The 21,268-nt window shown below is 40.3% G+C and overlaps 1 protein-coding gene across 3 annotated transcripts in view; it reads left to right on the top strand.

Annotated features, from left to right (window-relative positions):
- The first annotated feature begins 17,557 nt into the window (after nucleotides 1–17,557).
- The window catches only part of LOC135222063 (zinc finger protein 148-like), a 104,042-nt gene continuing 100,331 nt past the window's right edge, over nucleotides 17,558–21,268 (top strand). Inside the window, exon 1 of one of the 3 annotated variants that reach the window (XM_064260212.1) lies at nucleotides 17,558–17,702. The gene's annotated coding sequence lies outside the window, so the exon portion shown is untranslated. The remainder of the gene's footprint in view (nucleotides 17,703–21,268) is intronic. The other 2 variants (XM_064260214.1, XM_064260213.1) reach the window with 2 other exon arrangements.

Below are 21,268 nucleotides of genomic sequence, written 5' to 3'. Positions count from 1 at the left end.
ACAAAGGAATGAAAACAAAAACAAAAAATTATTATTATTCAACTACGTCATTACTATACTATCTTCAATTAATGATACAAAATATGCTTTGAAATGCTACATAATCTTTTGCTTTGAAAAAGTTTAATATGTGCAATATGCAGGAGGATATACAAATCTTCAGTTTCCTCTATATTCTCTTCATTGACATCACTGTCTTCGTCTTCACTCATGTCATGCCTTGTCCAAATATTATAGCAGTTCCCACATGCACTGTAAGCACAAATGATTGTACAAGATAGCTCATGCAACCACACCTTTGAGATTTGCATGACTCATTACCAGAGCATCTACAATAAACTTGCGGGCTTCAGTGGCAATAGGACTAAAGTCACTTTGTTCATCTCCTAATTTTTTTCAGAATAAACCGGTTCTCAGGATCTTGATAGCTGTAGTCTTTCCATTGCCCCACATGTAAGCTGTTGTGTCGCATCCAGTGAGTGCATGGGCTGCTAACAAATCTTCAATTATGTCTGGATGTTTGGACACTGTGTCAGAAATGCTGCAGACTGATCTCTTAGCACTTTTCCCTTCCATCCCAACAGGAACCTTACTGTTGTTATGATGGTAATGGTGTGCAAGAAGGAGGATCACTTCAGTGTCATCACAAATAACTTTGATTGAACACCCTCCTTCTCTTGCAAGATGAATCATCTGTTGTACAATGATAACATCTGCCTCTTCATGTGCAGTTTTGAGGTCATATCTTGACAAGGAAGCTCAATGTTCAACCTGAACTGGAACTGGGTTACCTCCTGTAAGGACTAGCTTGTGTGTGTAAGCTTCATGAAATGATGGTAAAGATGATATCCTTGATGGCAATTGCTGGCAAATAAGTTCAATCAGTTGCTTCGTGTTATATGTAACATTGAGGATAACACTGTTTTGGTAGGGGCATATCTAGCCTCAGTTGGTACTGTCTGGTAACGCCTGCACATCCACTCCATGTTCCATCTTTAATACTGTAATTGTTGTACTGGTCAAAAACTAAATAGACATCACTCTCACTGAGCTTGTGCATGATTTAGTCAACAAAGCTATCATGCAGTCATGGATGGCCCCTTTTGATGGTCAATGAACTACCCACAGTATTGCACATCCATCAATGATTAGCTCTTCTTGAATTAGTTGATCCTTGTAGTTTGACCGAAAAGATTGCTCAACCTGTAGATTCCTCTTTGATACTGTTATCAAACATTGATGTTGGCACTAGAGCAAGTTCATGGTCAAATACATGCTTCAAATCAATATCTCTTGTTACCAAAATACCCATTACTCTGGAGTTACATCAGAGCAGTGTCAAATGTAGATCATGGACCAATAGTAACACTCTTCTTAGAGTCAGACAGTGTTTTAACTCTGGTTCGAATCGGATTATGGAACCCTGCCGGCCACGGTTCATGAATTCTACCGTCTGTTCATTTCCGATGGCAACTACTTCATCAGCATTCACTTGGCTATATTTAACAACCTCAGAAGCTATTTTGACAAGGCCATCTTGATGTTCATCTGACTCAAAGGATCAATGGAAGATGACAGTTTCTCACGGATTTTCTTTCTGTCAGTTTCATCAGCATGTGTGCGAGTATTTGACTCCTCCTTGTGTGAAATAACTTGCACCTAATTAAAGTTTTCTTTCATTTCAACAAGATTTTTAACAAGCTGGCTGCAATGGTGTAAATTAATTGCCTATCTCTTCATGGGTGCTGGTTTAAGAGTAATGCCCACCAGTCCTCCAGGACCATGGCCATGGCCACATCTCATAAATGTGGTCTCTATGAACATATCAGACCAAATCCTCTTCCAGATGCATGCTTGATGCCGCATTACATGTTCTCCTTTCATGAAAGAATTAAGGACCTCCAAGTATTATAAGCCAAACCTGACATAATTAAAGTGACCAGCATCAAAGAAATATAGCAACATCATCTTCACTGCCATCAGATGAAGGGGCTATTCTGCCTCACTCTCTGCTCTTATAAAGAACATCATTATAAGCATTGGTTTGATTAAGCAATCAACCCATAATTTTGTTGTCCTGCTCTCATTTGCTCTTGTGTCCAGTATCTGTAACATGTTTTCATAGCTCTGACACTGTTGGCTCATAGAGTGAAGAAGTTCTGCAACCAGCCGAAGAGTTCTTAACATTTTGTGGGAATTTCTTTCCAGATAACCTTTTGAATACCCCTCCAAAAGCTGCCTCCATAAGTTCTTTCAGTTCAGTGTCACCCATAAGATTTCCAGCGGACCACCAAGTCTTGTAACAAATGATTTAAACAACTTTGGGAATGCCAATGTTACAAGAACAATCAAACGATATGTAATATAATTTTGTGCTTATTCAAATCTTTGCCATATTCAAATTCAAATTCCTTGCATTTAGGTCCAAATTGAACTTCATAAAAAGATTAAAAATAGATTTTATAGATATAGATATATATCATATGATTAGTATTTCTTATTTTATTCTAAACAAACAAAATATAAAATTTCATGTACATAATTGAGTATAATTATGATAACCAGTTATTATCTGCTCATCAGAGCATGAAAACTAGTCCTTGTAACATGAACCTACCAAGTTTTACCTTTTAAAATGACAGTTTAGCCAGAATATTGTCCATAAAAGAAAAATTACAAAATATGGTGGCCATCTTGAATATCTCAAAACCCTCAAGGGTGCCAGAGTAGCATCATTCAGATTTGAATTCAGCACCATCAAAATAGGGGAAATCAGTAAAAAAACAGGCAGACCACAAAACAAGGTCATGCAAAAAAATCTTAGTTTGGCACTTGGACTATTAGTGCTGATGATATCCCCAGAAATTATATTTGTTTTTGCTTAAACACACACTTCTCTTCATTCAGGTTTAATCTTGACTTCTTAATTACCTCTAGAACATTTCTTAGGTTTTTTGTTATGCTCCTCTTCTGACCCTCCAGATACCACTATGTCATCCAAAAGGCATTCTACCCCTGTTATTCTGTTTAACAATTCTGTCATTTTCCGTCTGAAAATCTCTGGAGCAACGCAAATATCCATCAGCAACCTCTTAAATCTGTACCTAATCATGGGGGGTTATAAATGTAGTTAAGTTCCTGGATGCCTCATCCAGCGGTACCTGGTAAAACCCAGATTTTACATCCAACTTAGAAAAATAAGCAGCCCCACTGAATTTACTAGCAACATCATCAAAAATGGGAATTTCGAAAATCTCTCTTCAAATATCTATTAAGCTGTCTGTAGTCTATACACAATCTGACCTCCAAAGGCACTGCCTTGGGTTTCACTACTGGCAACATGGGACTGACCCATTCTGTAGGGTGAGTTACATTTTTAATGACGTCTGACTTCTCAAGCTTGCTTAGATTCTCTTTAAAAGCGGACACCAATGGTATGACCACTGACCTACGACACCTAACTCTGAGTGGGATGGCCCCCTGTCTTAAACATAAACTCACTGGCTCAGTCCTCCACCTCCCAAAGCCAAAAAGTTATTTTTCTACCTCAACACTGCCCATAAACACAATGATTTGCAATTCCAAAGCTGCACTCCTACTCAGCAAATTATCTCATTTGCTCTTTGGGCTCAACGCGTAAACTCACTCTTACAACTTCCTATCTTTATAACCCACTATGGTACAAAACATCCCAATGATGTCCACTTGGCCTGCAGGAGAAGTCAATTTACTTCAGCTTTATCTAAAAGTTCAAGTACCAAACTAGCTCTTACTCTCTGATACCTACTATTATTTATAATGGTTACATAAGTGCCCATATCTACCTTAAAGTCCATTGCCTGAAACCCGAAACCTTAATGCTATTCTTAGTGGGTCTGATCCCTATCCCACATCCCCAGCCAATTCTCCCAAAAATGCCTGAGCTCCCTCTAGCCCTTCCCCTTCAGAAGTGGAATTTAATTGGTTAACCCTACCCACTGCATCAACCTTGCCATCACTCAATTTGAGCATTACTACAAAATGATTCCACATATGGCACTCATTACATGTCTTCCCATACACTGGGTATTTACGTGGTAAATGAGAACGGGCACAAAATTTACGCTTAATCTCCCCTGTCCTAGCTCCTTCATTCTTACCTCTTGAGAATTTTACCTAATCAAAGCTCTTACTTTGCTCTTCCTCTTGCTTCCTGCCCTCATGGACAGCATTATATTTTCTAGCATATGCAACAACATCATCTAAAGTCAAGACGGGGCCCAGTCATATTCCCCCTGGACATAGTCCCCCACGGACATTTTCCCCCTAACATATTACCCTTCGGACATTTTCCCACCTAGACATTTTCCCCCCTAGTAGACAGCAAGTCACTCTGTTACCACAGTGATAATTTAAGTGGTTGGGATAATTTAAGTGGTTAGTTGAGACCAAATCTCGGTACAGCCTGCACACGACATGGAAGTAGTCAAAACAAGTAGGGATGGAGACAAGATTTGTTGTGAAGGATACATGTACATGAAAAAAGAGACCCTAAATATATGAATGTATTGAATATTTTAATCCTTAATGCAAAAAGTACACTAGTATTAATGACATTTTTCTTCTATATTTAACCCTAAATATCCCTTATGAATAGTTAAATCCTTAATTCAATTATGTTTTATCAGTTTTTATTGTTAAGTAAAAATACAATAAATCATGCATGACTGAGTAACAAACAAACTTTTGCTCTTATTGTATACAGTAGGTAAATGTCCAGATGGGAAAATGTCTGGGTGAATATGTCCTTGGGGAATATGTCAGAGGGGAAAATGTCTGGGGGGAATATGTCCTAAGGGGAATGTGTCAGAGGGGAAAATAGCTCTATCTTCTCCACTAGATCATCATTTAGGATCCCAGCAATGAACTGATCACGAATGCTTCTCTTTCTTTCAAAAAAATCATAGTACTCAGATGCTGACTATAAAGTACAAAGGTAGACTTCAGTATCCTCATGTGGTTGCTGTGTGTGCTGATAAAACACCGTACGGATCCTTAACATGTTCTCTTTTGTGGCGAAAAAAATTCCTAAATTTTTCTGCAACTTTTTTGTAGTCCTCAGTCGACAAATTAAATATTTTCATACCCTCCTCTGACTCTGGACCCATACAGTATTCAAGGCTAGCTACCTGAAATTCTCCTGGCTTATTTTCCAATTCTGTCAATAATTGGAAGGTTTCATACTGGGTAATAAATCTATCCCAATTTTGGTCAACAAAATTCAATGGCTGTGAAGACTTATATTGTGCCATAATGAAACAAAATAAGACTTATTCTAGCTTAAGGCTATACAGTCTACATCACTAGCCTATAACAACCCACACACAACCTAAAGTGGTCCAAAGACTAAGCGTAAACTAGCCTAAGCCTTACCCCATGGAGCCACCTAGAGTATTTTTGGATACTGGTAGCCAATGCAGCTTCATTTCAAGTTGACTTGCAAAGAAATTAGAAATACCAGTTATTAAATGCATTTCGCTGAATATTGCACAGTTTGGCTTGCAGATTGTACACAGCGAGTGCGACGTAGTTTCTTGTAGAATACACATAGGTGCTAGAGTAATCCGCACTAAACTCATTGTTCACGATGATGTAAATACCCCATAAATAATGTTGGCCTTTCTAACATAAAAGTGCATTTGCAGCTAAAAGGTTGCACTATGGCCAATGATAAAGTTAATGGCAATCTTTTTACTGGTTGGGGCAGATTACTTTAGCTTCTTCGTTCTCGGTATGGACAAGGTTGATAGAGTAAGTTTGTTTGTGACGCACAACGGCGTAACGCCATATGGTCTCATACCACAGTGATCCATGGAAGGGATAAACGCACCCCAAAGCAACGTTGATATGTGGTGGAGATTGGATACCATTGGAATCGCTCCCCATGAACAGTTCACCACCTCAGAGCACACTGCTATGAATAAAGTCCAGAGTAGCATTGTGAGTATTGAACGAGGGTACCAAGTAAGTTTACCATTCCCCCTCCAGAATGTCCAGATACAAATTATTGTAATGTATTTGCTCAATTGAATGCATTAGAAACGCAGTTTCTGAAAGACCCTGAGCACCGAAGAAACTATGAGAACATCCTTCAGACGTATCTCAACGCTGAATTCATTTATGAAGTCACTAATTCAAAGATTGAGGGATATTACTTGCCCCACTTTGAGGTTAAGGAGCAGAGTCTCACGACTCCTTTACGTATTGTGCTCAGCGCATCCTCTAAAGTCAAGGGAGAACTGTTGTTGAATGATTGCCTTTATCCAGGTCCCAACTTAGTTGAAATGTTATATAATTTGCTCCTCAAGTTTCGATGCGATCCCTCTTGGCTAATATCAGATATATCGAAAGCTTTCCACAGAGTATTGCTACATCTTGATGATTCTAAATATGCACGTTTTTTTGGCGATGAGAGCCGACACGACCGACCACGTATGCCTTTAACGTTGAGGTTTTTGGCATAACCAGTCGCTCCTATCTCTTACAACAAGTGCTTCAAACCCGTCTCTGTGAACGGGGATGGGAAGACATCTTTAAATCCTTCTATGTCGATAGTTATCTGCAGACATTTGTAGCCAGGGAACTAATGGAAAGAGAATATTGCCAGGTCAAATCTTTGCTAAACGAGGCCCACATGCCTTTGATGGGGTGGGCGAGTAATTGTCAAGAGTTGATCAGCAGATTGGTTGCAAGGAACCCGATGAGATCAATGTTTTGGGAATGAATTGGGATAGAAGGGAGGATAAGTTGAGTCTAAAGCCTAAGAATGTCCAGAGTTATAGAAATAGTTCCCATCCTCTTACCAAACACAAGCTACTGTCCCTTTTGGTAGCCAATTTTGACCCCCTAGGGCTAGTCAGTCCTCTTTTTGTGCAGGGAAAAATTCTCCTTTAAGAATTGTGGGGAGCTGGGGTAGGCTGGGATGATGTGCTGTCAGATGATCACCAACTAGAAGCTAGCAAACTACTCGCTGAATTCAATAATGTTCACACTTGTAAGTTTCAGAGGGGAATTGTGCACCTGTTTACTGACGTGCGTCAAGCAAAGCTTACGGTGCTGTAGCCTATGTCATTAACTTCCAAAATGCAAGTCACGCCTCACAAACAAGTGAAATTAACAATTCCAAAGTTAGAACTATTAGCACTATTGTTAGGATTTAGATTGGGAAAGCACCTTTGTAAGTAATTTAGCTTTATCACTGTAACGCTCTGGACTGACAGTAGAGTAGCTATTGCCTGGGTAGGTAGCCGCACAGGAAGTTAAAACACGTTCATTTCTAATTGAGTGAGGGAGATTATTTTGATTCAACAGGAGTGTGGAATCGGGATGAAGTACATCCCCATGAAGCAGAATCCAGTGACATTTTGACCAGAGGTTCAACATTGCACGATTTGAAATTCAACCACCTATGGCATGAAGGACTGCCCTTTCTACGCAGTGAGGACATCCCTGAACCATGTGTCGAAGAGGAAGAGTCTCCAAAATGACAAAATGTGATCACGGCCGCCCTGAGGGAGCTCAGGGAGGAAGGAACTTAAACTCTGCCCACTGAATTGTGGAAATTGCAGGGGAGTAACGTAGACTTTGCACGACTTGTGAAAGTTATGTCTTTAGTACTGAAATTTGGGAACTGTCAAGCAGACCCTTTCTTAAAATTAGTTCACTTAGAACAAAGACACCACCTTACTATGGTGTGTAGTAAGTTAGAGAGTGGCGTGCCTGTACCCACACACATTAATAATTTCATCAAACACTTAACTTTAGTCACGCATAATGGCATAGTTTTCACAGGAAATAGATTGGCATAGTTTTCACAGGAAATAGATTAGTTAATGTTACTAATACAAAAAAATGAGCAAGTACTGTTGCACTCCAAGGGTACTTTAGTATCATTGTATCTCACCCATCTTCATGAAACTCACATGCATTGTGGAGTTAATGTTTTGATGACTTTTCTGGCAGGAATGTTGGAGCCCGGGATTGAGGTCTGCTGCCAAAAGAGTCGTGGGGAGATGCAGAGCATGTGTGTTAGCCTTCAGACCTCTTCTCCAACAACCACCACCCTTTTAGAAGGTAGGAGTAGGCCACACGGGCCCCATACCCATAGATGGAGGAGTGGGGCACATTCTCATCATTACCTGCTTGGCCAGCTGGGCCGTATGTCTCGATTACTGCAGCGGCCTGGACGCCCATACATTTGTTCTGCTACTACAACACTTCGCGGCCACCCATGGTGCTCCTTCGACTGTCTACATCTTCTCAAGAGGTGTGCAACGAGGATGTTACAAGAGCATTCCTGCGCTGCACGGGAATCAAGTGGGATTTTCAAACCCCCCTATCTCCCTGGAAAGGGGAATTCTTCGAAAGACTGATTGGGGTTGTAAAGAGGACGCTTGCTACAACGTTATGAAGAAATCTGTTCACTGAGGAACAGATCAGAACCCTAATGAAAGAAGCTGAAGCTGTAGTCAACAACCACCCCTTGATGTACTCTGGAGACATGCGTGAAGGCGAAGTCCTCACACCATCGCACTTCATTCATGGGGATGTTTGTCACCAATATTTCAGATTGACAGAAACCCTCAACCGCTTTAAAAAGTGCTGGAGGGAAGGACACCTGAAATCTCTGCAAGAACGTCACGACCTGCGAGACGCCTCCCCCCACCCCCCGACTGCGCTACATGTAGGCGAACTCATGCTGGTAAAAACGGACCAGTGCAAATGCAGTCAATGGCCCCTCGCCAGAATCCTTGAGTTGTATCCTGACGAAAACGGAGTCGTCATGTCCATGAAAGTCCTGTTTGAAGGCGAGGAACATCTGCATGCAACGCAACACATCGTCCCTCTTGAAATAAACCCCGACGACGACAAGCGACGAGTAGATGATGTCCAGGACGACGAAAGTGAAGGAAACGTAAGTAATGGTGAGCCAGAGATAGACGATAGCGATGGAAAGAATCGACAGACTGATGAACTAGATGAAAGTGGTCATGAAGTAAGTAAGGTTAAGAGTGAAATGAGTGAGACAGTATGTGATGCAGGTATCCGAACGAAAAGGAAGGCTGCAGAGGAACAGAGAAAAAGGATGTCAGAGTGGGTAAAAGATGATTTAATTTAGTGTAGTGTATGTTTTGTCAAGAGTAAAGAGGTGAACTCTGAAAGTGTGCGCGTTGGAAAAGTTTTGAAGGAATTAGGGCTGAGACTCCGTTCTATGTTCCATTTTCTGTAGAGTCGTTGCATGAGAGCTGACACATCGGTCCATGACGACCTCGACAGAACATCTTGTATATGTGTTGATTTATTGGCTTTGTGCATGTTGTAACTCTTGCATTTCACGGGAAAAGTTCCCACCATGTGTAACTCTTATATGAGTGTTTTTTTTTTTTTTTTTTTTTTTTTTGCATCTATATTGGAACAACGAACATTTGAATTTGTATATCGTAACGATCTTATTGTTTGAGTAATCGTCCATTACTATTCTTGCCTTAATTGGCTTGTCTCGTGACATATTTCCATCATTTATGATTACTGAATCATCTGTATATAACTGCGTCAGTATATTGATTTTTCTGTCATTGATGATGACCCCCTTATGAGTATGTTCTGGGACGAGCAATAAGTGAGTTACAAGTTTCTAGAAGAGAAATCTTGACTTTATTACATGAATTAACTTTATCATTGATCTAGCTGTGCTCAAGTATTGATACTGAGTTTATTTTTTCTATTGATGCTTTGTGTTATTTGGTTATTGCCCTTGCATGATTACAGTCATGTTGCAGACTGCATCGTTTGTCTGTTGATGCCATGATATTGTTCGAATTGCATTTTGATGTGATTTTGCTGCCATTTTCATGAGCTCCATTGCTCTGTAGTATGTTATGCTGAGTTGACATTGACTGAATTTTGCTGAACCTATTATTGCAATCACTGCCTCGAGAGTTACAATTTGTACATTGATTTTGATTCTCTTGATTGTTGCTCTTTTTGAGTGATCACTCCATGTTGCACTTGTTTGCTGTCGAAAGCTAGACCCGTGCTGTGGAGCTGCACACGAGCCTAGGCTTCGACGACCTGTTTGACCATATCCGTCTGCTCCATTCGATTGCCTCGTTGCCTGCTTCCTTTCTCGCCCCCTGCCCCCGCTTATTTATTTATTTATTTATTTATTATTTTTTTTTTTTTGAAGGTGGAGAATATTGCGAAATATTAGTGCACGAATTTTCCGAGACGTATCTTCCGCCACTTCGTATTTTGCCCTTTGTAACATATTATCAAGCATTTGGCAGATTGGCGGCTGCAGTGAAATGGTTCCCTTTTGTATATATGCATATGTTAGTTATTGCCTCTTCTCCCTCATTGCTTAATTGCAAAATTCTTGTTATTTTATGAGTTATATGGAAAACGAAGGAAAGTTTCCTTCTTGAAGGAAATTAATTTGATTTAAATGACTAACCCGATCCGCTCGGGTATAAAACTCAGCCGCACTTTGTTACGGGCTGCTCTAGGAGCAAGAGCCCGTGCCAGCACAAGGCTGGTTTAAACGTCAACAACAACAACAAGCTCTTCCTCTCTGTTAATTTAACGTGACAAAGATAACAACACGTCTGGGTCTTGAACGTGGCGTGCGGGTGTGAGGCAACAAAGGCTGATGGCGATTGATCAGAATTGTACACAGTAAGTGATCGTTCCTTTTTGTAGCCATCGTTGGGCTAATTAAATTCTTATAGAATATGTTCACAGTCTCCTAAGTAATGGATTGATATTTGTTTTGTCAAAGTGTAAATTGATTTTTTGTCATTCTTCAAGAGATTTTGAGTGGTCGCGTGGCCACATAGAATTCCCCTAAGTGTGGTGTGCTGAGCCACCTTAGTTTCATTCAATTGCTTTGTCTTGCTAAATTTAAATAAATTTATTTTTGTAGTAAAAATTGTAAAGATAAACGTCTTTACCTATCAGTTGTCCTTGTATATGGGCTGGGACCTGTGCATCATTAAGGTAGGGCTATCAGCCCGTAACATCGGGCACAAACTAGTGAAAGTCGCCATAACATTCGCGACAAACCATATGCAAGGAAAGAAAACTGTATAAAGGTATTAGAATGTAAAGATAATTGGACAGATTTTGATAACAGAGAACCTAAACAACGAAAAGGATTGACAATGAATTGTAGGACACTAAGTATTGATGCACGTTACAATGTGTTTACAGTTTTATCTTTCTAGCTTTTACAGCCGCAAATTTGGCTATCAAATCATCAAAGTTTATTTTGTTTGTGTTCTCTTGCTCTACACTTAGTAGAGTTAAAGCTTACAATCTCTCTTGTCCCATATATGTTCGCAGATACGACAAGATAAGTTTCAACTTAATGATCGCTCACAACTAGCAATTGATACTACAATGGTCAGCAGTATCTGAAGGGCAACTCTAAGTTTTGGGAAAACACTTTCATCCCCGTATCGTACAATGAAAGAAAGTAATTCCTGTGGGTTAGTATTCAGAGCAGTATCTCATGTTTTAAGTAGCATTCTGAAATCTACAATTTCGCTGAACAGTTCCAAGCCATCTAAGTCAGTGTCATAGAAACTTCCCGCATTAATGCACCTTTCTTTGTTGTATGTTTCATTGGTTGTAGATAGCAACTCCTTAATATCCAAAAGAAAGCCAAACTTTGAATCCAAGTTATGCAATCTGATGAACCCTTCGCCCATTTCATTATGCATTCTGTCAATATTACCTTTTAGCAGACGTTGCATCTCATTTTCTGCCGAGGGGCCTGCATCGTCTCCAGTTCCACCAGGCACTTTTTCTTCACTCCACATCGTCTGGCAATCCTCACATCCCAAGCATGACAGAGCTCCTTTGCTTTTTTGATAGATGTCTGGTAGATATCCTCCCGATTAGCAAGGAAACAAACTTGCAACGCCTGGATATCTTGTGCTGCCTCGTGGAATTCATTCTTGGATCCTGCAGCCGCTTCTGGACTGACATTCTTCTGGCCTGTACCGTCGGGGGGTGGGGTGATGACCGGCCCCCTCTGCAAAATTTCTGGAAGTCCATATCTTCTGTCACTATCCTTTTCATTGATCTGTAGTTACAGAGTAATAAATAACAATCTTTTTTTGGCAGGTCTTTTTTTATATTTTGTTATTAAACATTAACAGCATTCTTTAATAGTAGGAAATACAAGAGTGATGGTAGGAATATGCTATAGGCCACCATATTTGTAAGTGATTTTAAGTAAAATTCTGTTAACCAAAGTCAGGACTTTGAATAACATCTAATCGGGTAGAAGGGCATAAACCGCATACCCAATTTTTCTTCTTAATACAAGTAAATAACATTTTCAAGTATTTCATCTTGTATATACCTATATATGCAATGACATTTATAGAACAAAATGTCCAGTTTTGGGAAAAACGACCCCGCCCCCCATAAAAAAAAAACTGGGTACGGGCCTGATCTTGGTCAGTAAAATGTTCCAAAAGCTTAGTGCAGCAAAGAAATTAAATGTCAAAATTCTCCTCAATAGCTATGTTGCTTCACTTCTGGTATCTGTTGTCTCATTCAAATCCCTTCCGATGGTCTCTAAAAGTTGGACCAAATCCCCCACATTTTCATGTAGGGTCGAACTGCATCAGCTCTAGCACTCCAGCGCGTTTCAGATTCAGCTTTCACAGATATGGGAAAATTTTCTTTCATCTCTCCCATCTATAGGTCGACCTTGAAAAGAAAACACGTACACTGCCTGTACAATTCCAAGAAATGTGACCATCACCAACCACATTATGACTAGCGGAATGAACCCCAGCCAAATTTAGTGAGTGGTTGATACAGTTCACATATATTGCTTTAGAGTTCACTGTAACAAGTCTTTGTTGTACTCCTGATTTGTGTGCAGACATGACAGCAGCATTATCGTTACACTGAGAACGACTGTCTACAAAAGTCATCTTTCTCCAGCTGCAGCATTACTACATTTACCGTACTTCCTGCATCCTTTCACGCAGCTGTTTTTTCTTTATAGTTTATCTCTACATATATTATTATCTCTGACATTTGTTCCCTATGTGCAGCACCTGGACTTGAATCAAGCATTATACCATAATACTTAGCATAAGTGGTTTATGAAAATGAAGTACTTGTAGTCTGCAGTTCGTTATGCCCAAAAAAATGCTCACGGAAGAAAACGAAACACTAGAATGATGGGGGTAACTATCCAATATCTTTGCACTGACACAGTCACTGAACCACTTATTTCATAAGTACCTAATAAAATTTGATAGCATAGTAATTGACACATAATGATCACATTGATATATAATGAACATTAAAGGAAGTCAATCTTCATCGAATATAAAATATGTACTAAAACTCATAAAACTTAAATATTCTAAGTTACCGGTTTCATCACCCCAATTCCCCCAAAAGAGATGTATTCACAACCCCAGTTTGGCGCCCCCTCAATGCTGCGCCCGGGGACATATGATCCCCCCTCCCCCCGCCCTTCCCTCACGACGCCTCTGGCTGATTCTCCTCTCCTCTTTTTGACCTACTTTAGCATTGAAATCACCCAAAACAAATATAAATTGAGTCTTATGTTTTTTCAAAGATATCCCCAGATCTTCATAAAAAAAAAAAAAAATCTTTTTCTTCCTCTGTATTGGATGTTGTTGGTGCATACGTTTGAATAATCTTCAATTTTTCCTTCTCAGTTTGATAATCAATCCTTCAGTTCTATCACTAATACTATAAAATTATTCTATGTTACCTGCAAGGTTTTTATTAATAAGAAAACCCACTCCATTTTCTTTTTTCCTTTCATGTCCTCTGAAGCAAAATAGATGACCCTCTTTTAACTCTAGACAAGATTCCCCAGTTTTTCTAATGTCACTCAATCCTATTATATCCGAATTTATTTCTTTCAGCTCTTCTAGTAACACAACCAAATCTTCTTCCCTAGACAGAGTCCTGACATTGTACGTTGCAAGGTTCAGTTTCCAAAGGTGGCCTGTTCTAGTCCAGAGATTTTTAGCACCCCCTGCAGTGGGACTTATCTGGCCGCCACCTTGGGCATTTATTCCGCTGTCGCTGGGGTCTATGGGCCGAGACGGGGTTGTTGTATCAGTGTCTGGGTTTTGGCCCTATTCCATCACCACACTGGCCACTGCGGATTGGTGATGATGGGAGACTTTGGTCTGATCGCTCACAGCAAACCAACCTTAGTATGGGTGGCCCTGACTATTTTTTTTATAGTGCAACTTTGCTGATCATATATATTCTTCTTCTTCCTAGCTTAAACCCATTTTTATATGGGGTCGCCATTGCGAATGAGTCGTCTCCATCGATTTCTGTCTTGTGCCTCGTTCTCATTTATACCTTTCAATTCCATATCTTCCCTTACACAATCACGCCATCTCTTTCTTGGTCTTCCCTTCTTCCTTCTACCCTGCACTTCCATTTCCATCGTATGTCTTCCAACATGACATTCCTCCCTTCGTAATAGGTGTCCATACCATCGAAGCCTTCCTTCCTGTATTTTCTTCGATATTTCAGCTACCTTTGTCGATCCTCTTATATACTCATTTCTAATCCTATCTTCCCTTGTTACTCCCGACATCCATCTCAACATTCTCATTTCTGCTACATCCATCTTCTTCTCCTCTGTTTTCCTCATACTTGCCGTTTCTGTTCCATATAACATTGCTGGTCTGACCACCGTCCTATGGAACTTTCCTTTCAATTTCAGAGGGACCTTCTTGTCACAGAGTACCCTTGATGCAGACCTCCAGTTATTCCATCCTGCCTGAATTCGGTGTCTCACCTCTTGGTCCATGCTTCCACTATCCTCCAATACGGACCCTAAGTACTTGAACTTGCTGATCATATATATATATATATATATATATATATATATATATATATATATATATAGATATATATATAATATATATATATATATATATAATGATATATATATTATATTATATATTAATATATATTATGACTGATTCAATACAGTTTTACAGTTTTGAATATGCCTTTTCCGTGATATTCTGAAGTCCCTTATAAGTGATAGCGTCACACATCTTTCTATATCCATTCTTGATTGTCACTTATATCTAAGGAGCCAGAGTAACCAATCAGCTTCTTGCATAATGATGCCATGTGAATGGGGCATTTGAAACAGGCCGCACCAGCAATCACGGGTCATCCCAGTTCGTTAGCGAGCCCCATACAGTAAAGACTGGGTCGAAACGAGTGCCCATATTGCCCATGAGTGTCAATAACAGTCTAACCTGCCGTCCGGTTGTGCACTAGTATAGTTAACCTAATAATTACAAGTAAAGGCCACCTGTGTAGCTAAGAAAAATACACTTGTGTTAAACGTTCCCTCGATTATTATTTTTGCATGTCCTGCATCGCATGCATGTAAACATATTTCTCTCCTGTTTTTCCTTCATTCCGAACCCCAAAATGACTGAAATCAGGTCATATATATATATATACATATATATTATATATTTGGCAATGTGTGTATGTATGTTTGTATGTATGTATGTATGTTTGGTATGGGCACCCGGGCCGTCGGTCTGACGGGACTGAGATTCGGAATGGCGATGGGTTTCCACCCCGGGAAGGTCGTGAGCTATGTTTGGGAGCCCGGGGTCTCAAAATTTCTACTTTCCCCCTCTCCGAAGGGTGAGAAGGGATTCCGTGAAACAGAACTGGTTCTTCCCGTGAAATGGGGCTGGCTATGCCTGTAGACTTAGTTACTTTACAAATTTCTGGATACAGATGACTTATCATTTAGAAAAGAAAACTATAGGGTAAACATCAATGACATCAAAGAGGATGGTTTTAGAAAGGGGTTAACAGTGAGAGAAAATGAGAGAGAGTAAACCGGGTGTTAGCTAGGAGAGAGAGAGATTAATATATATATATATATATATATATATATATATATATATATATATATATATATATATATATATATATATATATAATATATATATACATATATATATAAATATATATATATATATATATATATATATATATATATATATATATATAATATATATATATATATATACATATATATATATATATATATATATATATATATATATATTATATATATATATATATATATGCTCTGGGTTACACCGGTGGCCACGGTTACACGGACCAATCTACGGGCGGGTAACCAGCTAATATATATATATATATATATATATATATATATATATAACCGCATGCTAAAAAGTGCAAAATAAATATTGAATACGATCAATAATTTAAAATTTTGTCATGAGGGCTCAGCAGCTGGCAATCCTCGAGTCTTCTTCTTCCCAGCTTCAACCCATTTTTATATGGGGTCGCCGTCATGAATGAGTCGTCTCCATCGATTTCTGTCCCGTGCATCGTTCTCGTTCTACCTTTCCATAACATATCTTCCCCTACACATTCACGGCATCTCTTTCTTGGTCTTCCCTTCTTTCTTCTACCCCGCACTTCCATTTCCATCGTATGTCTTACAACATCATGTTCCTCTCCTTGTAACAGTGTCTTCCGTCCTTTATTTTCTTTGATATTTCAACTACCTTTGTCGATCCTCCGATATACTCATTTCTAATCCTATTTTCCCTAGTTACTCCCGACATTTGTCTCAACATTCTCATTTCTGCTGCATCCATCTTCTCCTCTGTTCTCCTCATCCTTGCTGTTTCTGTTCCATTTAACATTGCTGGTCTGACTACCGTCCTATGAAACTTTCCTTTCAATTTCAGAGGGACCTTCTTGTCACAGAAGACCCTTGATGCAGAGTCAGACCTCCAGTTATTCCATCCTGCCTGCCTACGATGTCTCATTTCTTGGTCTTCCATGCTGCCACTATCCTCTAATATGAACCACAAACACTTCATGAACTTCTGTACTGTATTTCTTCCCCACCCAATCTTATGCTAGCTGGCAATCCTCGAGTCACTTTGTATAAAACAGGCAGTTAGTTCCGAAGTTGAACAACCAAACTGTCTCCACTCCTCTTTTCTTAGCTTAGTAGCTTAGGTTTATCCTGGACTTTTAACGTTTAACGTTTCTCCTTGTCACTCGTATTATTACTTTCCACTTGGATGCTTTCTCCTCCCATTTTAAACTATTTGTTTTGTTTTTGTTTTTAGCATATTATTTTTAAGTCCGAGTAGTTTATGATGTTTTTAAAGCTTTTTTTATGAGGCCAGGCCTTGAAACGTCAGGAATAAACTATGATAATGCCTGAGATGTCTTCCTCAAATTCTTTATGGCTATATATATATATATATATATATATATATATATATATATATATATATATATATATATATATATATTTAGTATATGTGTTTGTATACAAAGTTCACACAATTAGGAATAGAGGATGATATTTCATAATCTTGATTTATTTTATTCCGTGCATATTAATGTATTGGTATTCAATTATGATGACAGATGATGCAGATTTAAACCCAGTTAAAGATTTCATGTGCAGAAAAAGAACGGAAGGAAGGCACTGGAAGTAGTAGTAGTAGTAGTATTGTCCACGAAATGTACGTAGTCTTGTAAACGCTTGTGTTTTATCTGTATCGACTGGCGCAGTCTTCGCCTTTTGGAAAATGGAGAATTATGTACGTATGTGTACCTGTGTGTCATTTGCGGTGGTATGTACTGTGACAGTGGATGAAGAATACGTTGTATTATACGGGCTAAATGATTGCGCAGGGTAGCCATGTTTGTTTTGGTTATCCCGTAACTATTTACAAATGCTTCTCATTTATGGGCGGGCTGTGAAAGCTCCCCGATGAATGCCACTTTCTTCCACTAAATCTCATCATCCCTGTGGGAAATCTGCCCCTAGGACTCTGCATAAAGTAGCACTACTACCCCGGCTGATGAACTACACATTGGCTACTACCCTGAATTGGTCGAACCATTAGCTAGGCTAACTAACTAGTAGGCTAAGTTACTAGCTATACTACCCTATACCTACCCATTGACCTCAGTAGCTAAACCTCGTATCTAGGCAGTAACCAGTTGTCAAGGTTGCATTACTTTTAAGTATGATTTGTACCCAGGCATTTCTCAACGGAGACAAGATGGTAGGCTACCTAGGACTCCTGTCTAGGTATCTAGGCTAGGCAGTAGGTTTCTGCCTATGTAGGTATCAGGCTGGGTCTCGACTCGTTTCGTTCCCCGATGTAGCCTGGTAACCCCAGGTGAAGTTAGGGTAGAACTAAGTAGGTAGCCTACTACCTGCCTATGGAGTTGCTCCGCATCGGCTACTACCTATTACCTAGTACCTACCTACTAGGCTACCTAGTGACCTCAAACCGATATGTTAGGATAAACGACTGAGCGGTGACATAGGCTACCTGTCGGCCACCAATCCCGGGATGCGGCCACCTTCCCTAAAAAGCACTTGAATTCACTGCCATGAGCATCAGTCAAGAGTTGTGGCCCATCCGGACAGCACGTAGAGACAGCTACGCCTTCTCGAAGTAGTGTTTTCTCCTAGCTAAATTATGAAATAATGAGGTACTAATTCAAGCCCGTTTTGGAAAGTGGCTGCATTCCATGAGAGGTGGCCACCATGTCGCTGCTCAGTTGTTTACGCTATTGTACGCTGGCCATCCCGGAATGCTGTTGTGCATGCTTAGTTAGGTAGCCTATAGGGAAGATTTTGCCAAAAAGTGGAGATTCCTTTACTAGGTAGGGGGTTCAGTGGGGTTGATGCCTCCAGGCCAAGTAACACGGCCTACTAGGTTAGGTTAGTAGTAATAGGTATAACCTGGTAGGTAGTTCCCATTGCAATAGGTTTCCTTAGCCAATCCCCTCTTGAACACATGGCTCCCTTATGCTTTGGGTATAGTACATGGAACCATTCCAGGGTGGCCATCGTAACAACAAGATTTCCGTTCTCTCTCCCTATTTTACCCCACCCAACCCCCCCTCCCCTTTCAAAGGGTCCTTGATAAAAATGTGAGGTTAATAATAATTGACTGACAATAAGCAACACCACTTCCTTCATCAGCAACACTAAAAGTATACTAGAAAAAATCAGTATCCAAGCTACCTTAATTCCTAATCCGTGCGGAGTTTCCCGGTAGTTTTGCTGAAGTTTGTCGAACCTACGAGAGTTAGTTGTTTTGGAGACAGAACCAGTATACTGAGTGTGGGGTCATGATCTACTGAAAGGGGTCCAGGGGCTGAATTCCCTTCCCAACCAGGTTAGGGCAAGGTATCGAAGTCATGTTAGGTTCAGGTTAACTGCTTAGGTTATGATTCCTCAGAAATGCCTACAGGAAAATGACTTGTAGCAAAGCTGGAAATGGCCTCTAAACTTTCAAACAAGGTGGTTGGACAGTTAACTACCATCTGGTTGGTGGGAGTCCCGTCCCACCCTGATGTAAATTTTTTCTTACACGATATACAAACCCTCTGTCCTTTACATAAGGAATTACCTTCGGCGTAGGCTGGAATTACTGCCGTTAAATTCTTGAACGAGGTGGTTAGGCAGTAACTACCGTCTGGTAGGCGGGTAGGCCCGCCTGCCCTGATGTAAACACATCACTTTGCTTGCGGCCGTCTTCTGAAAAAGGCGTATGCTTGTGAGCACTTGCTGACTAGCCATTAATCATTTTCCTAGTGGGATCTTTGATTTTTTATTTTGAATAACTATATGTATATATACTACTGTTTGATATTAATAATTGACTTTAATAATTTATATGCAAACCCACTTTTTATGATAGCCTTGATAACCCCCTTTCTGCTTTGTGTAAAGGGTCGGCAGCAAAGGTGTGCCAACTTTATTAGTACATATTTTCGCCCTTTTAATGTTAGGACGAGATATGTATTCTTCCAAAGTTTATGCTTACGCTTTAGAAATTACCACAAGGGGAACTTCATAGGTTTGTCCATTGTTTCTTCTGGTAGTTCATCTTCTCCTTCGTCCTTTCGTTAGCTATTGGACGAAGATAGAAGAGGGGACGTGTGGTGCTGGTATTTGGGGGATCTATCATTTTGGAAGGCGGTGCCTTTGGATGCAAGAGGAGTATCCTTATTATTCTTAGTTTGTTTTTTTTTTTTTTTTTTTTTTTTTTTTTTTATAAGCTAACAATTGTGATAGTGATTACAGTAGTAGATGGTTGAAAACTTCTTTGTGTTGGTCATCTCCCTCTTTGGAATCATATTTTTCATCAGCCTCCACCCCTTCAACTTCTAAGGCTCCCTGCCGAAGAAGGAGAAGGTAGTGTCCCGCCCTAGGAAGTCTCGTCATGGGACTTCTAAGGGTCTGCCTCCTCAAACTGAGGAGGCAGCTGGGTCTTCCGCTGACTCTCCTGTTCCTTCATGAACGGGAGCCGGCACGCTGTTCCTAATGCCTAGCGTGTCAGGAGCCATTGAAACACAAACTTCGGTTAGCACTTCTGCTGCTAGTTCTAGAGGTTCTGCCCCTAAGACTAGTTCTGTGTCGGGTGCTCATTTGCGAGTTCCCCGAGTGCACATAAATATTTGGATTCGCGTGCATCCAGAGTCAGTGACGCTGAGTCTGCTCACAGTCACAACTTGGGCACAGAGTGGAAGAAAGGAACGAGTCACTCAGGTGACAAACGCCTTGCCAGTGATCGCTCTCGCGGTGATTCCCAGGGTTGACGTGACGGTCCCGTGGGACATTGCACGCAGAGACTTGTAGGGGCTACCCCATTCAGTCCTCTTGAGAGATTTCTGCCTCGAGGACTTGGACGATACCGCCTCTATCCGGTCAGGTGCATGCTCAGCTCCACCCAGATGACGGTCATGTTCGCGTGACTGACCAGTCTCGGTGGCGGCAAACGTTTCGCCTGCTGTGCGAGAGTTTTGTAACCCTAAACGGGAAAGCATTTTCTCCAGACGATAATGCTTTCCTAGACTCGCATTGTGGCCCATGACTCGGTTCTCCTGCTAGTTCCGCTACCAAGGTGAGTGAGAGCATCCAGTTTTCCTCACCTGTTCATTCTACTTCCTATATAGCTATGCCGGGAGGGGCAAGGTGAATAGGAGGGATCCTGCAGAGTGCTCTTCATAGGATTCAGTGTTAGAGGACTACGTTCCTGGAAGGACCTTATGGTCCTACCGGACGTACGTCCACTTCGTTGAAGAAGGATATTATATGTTAAAACTGGAGACTATGTCTCCATGGCATTTTCTGTCCTTT

This window comes from Macrobrachium nipponense, chromosome 3 (assembly GCF_015104395.2).
Source record: "Macrobrachium nipponense isolate FS-2020 chromosome 3, ASM1510439v2, whole genome shotgun sequence".
In the NCBI taxonomy this organism is placed as follows: domain Eukaryota; kingdom Metazoa; phylum Arthropoda; class Malacostraca; order Decapoda; family Palaemonidae; genus Macrobrachium; species Macrobrachium nipponense.
This window is presented reverse-complemented; position numbering and strand designations above follow the sequence as displayed.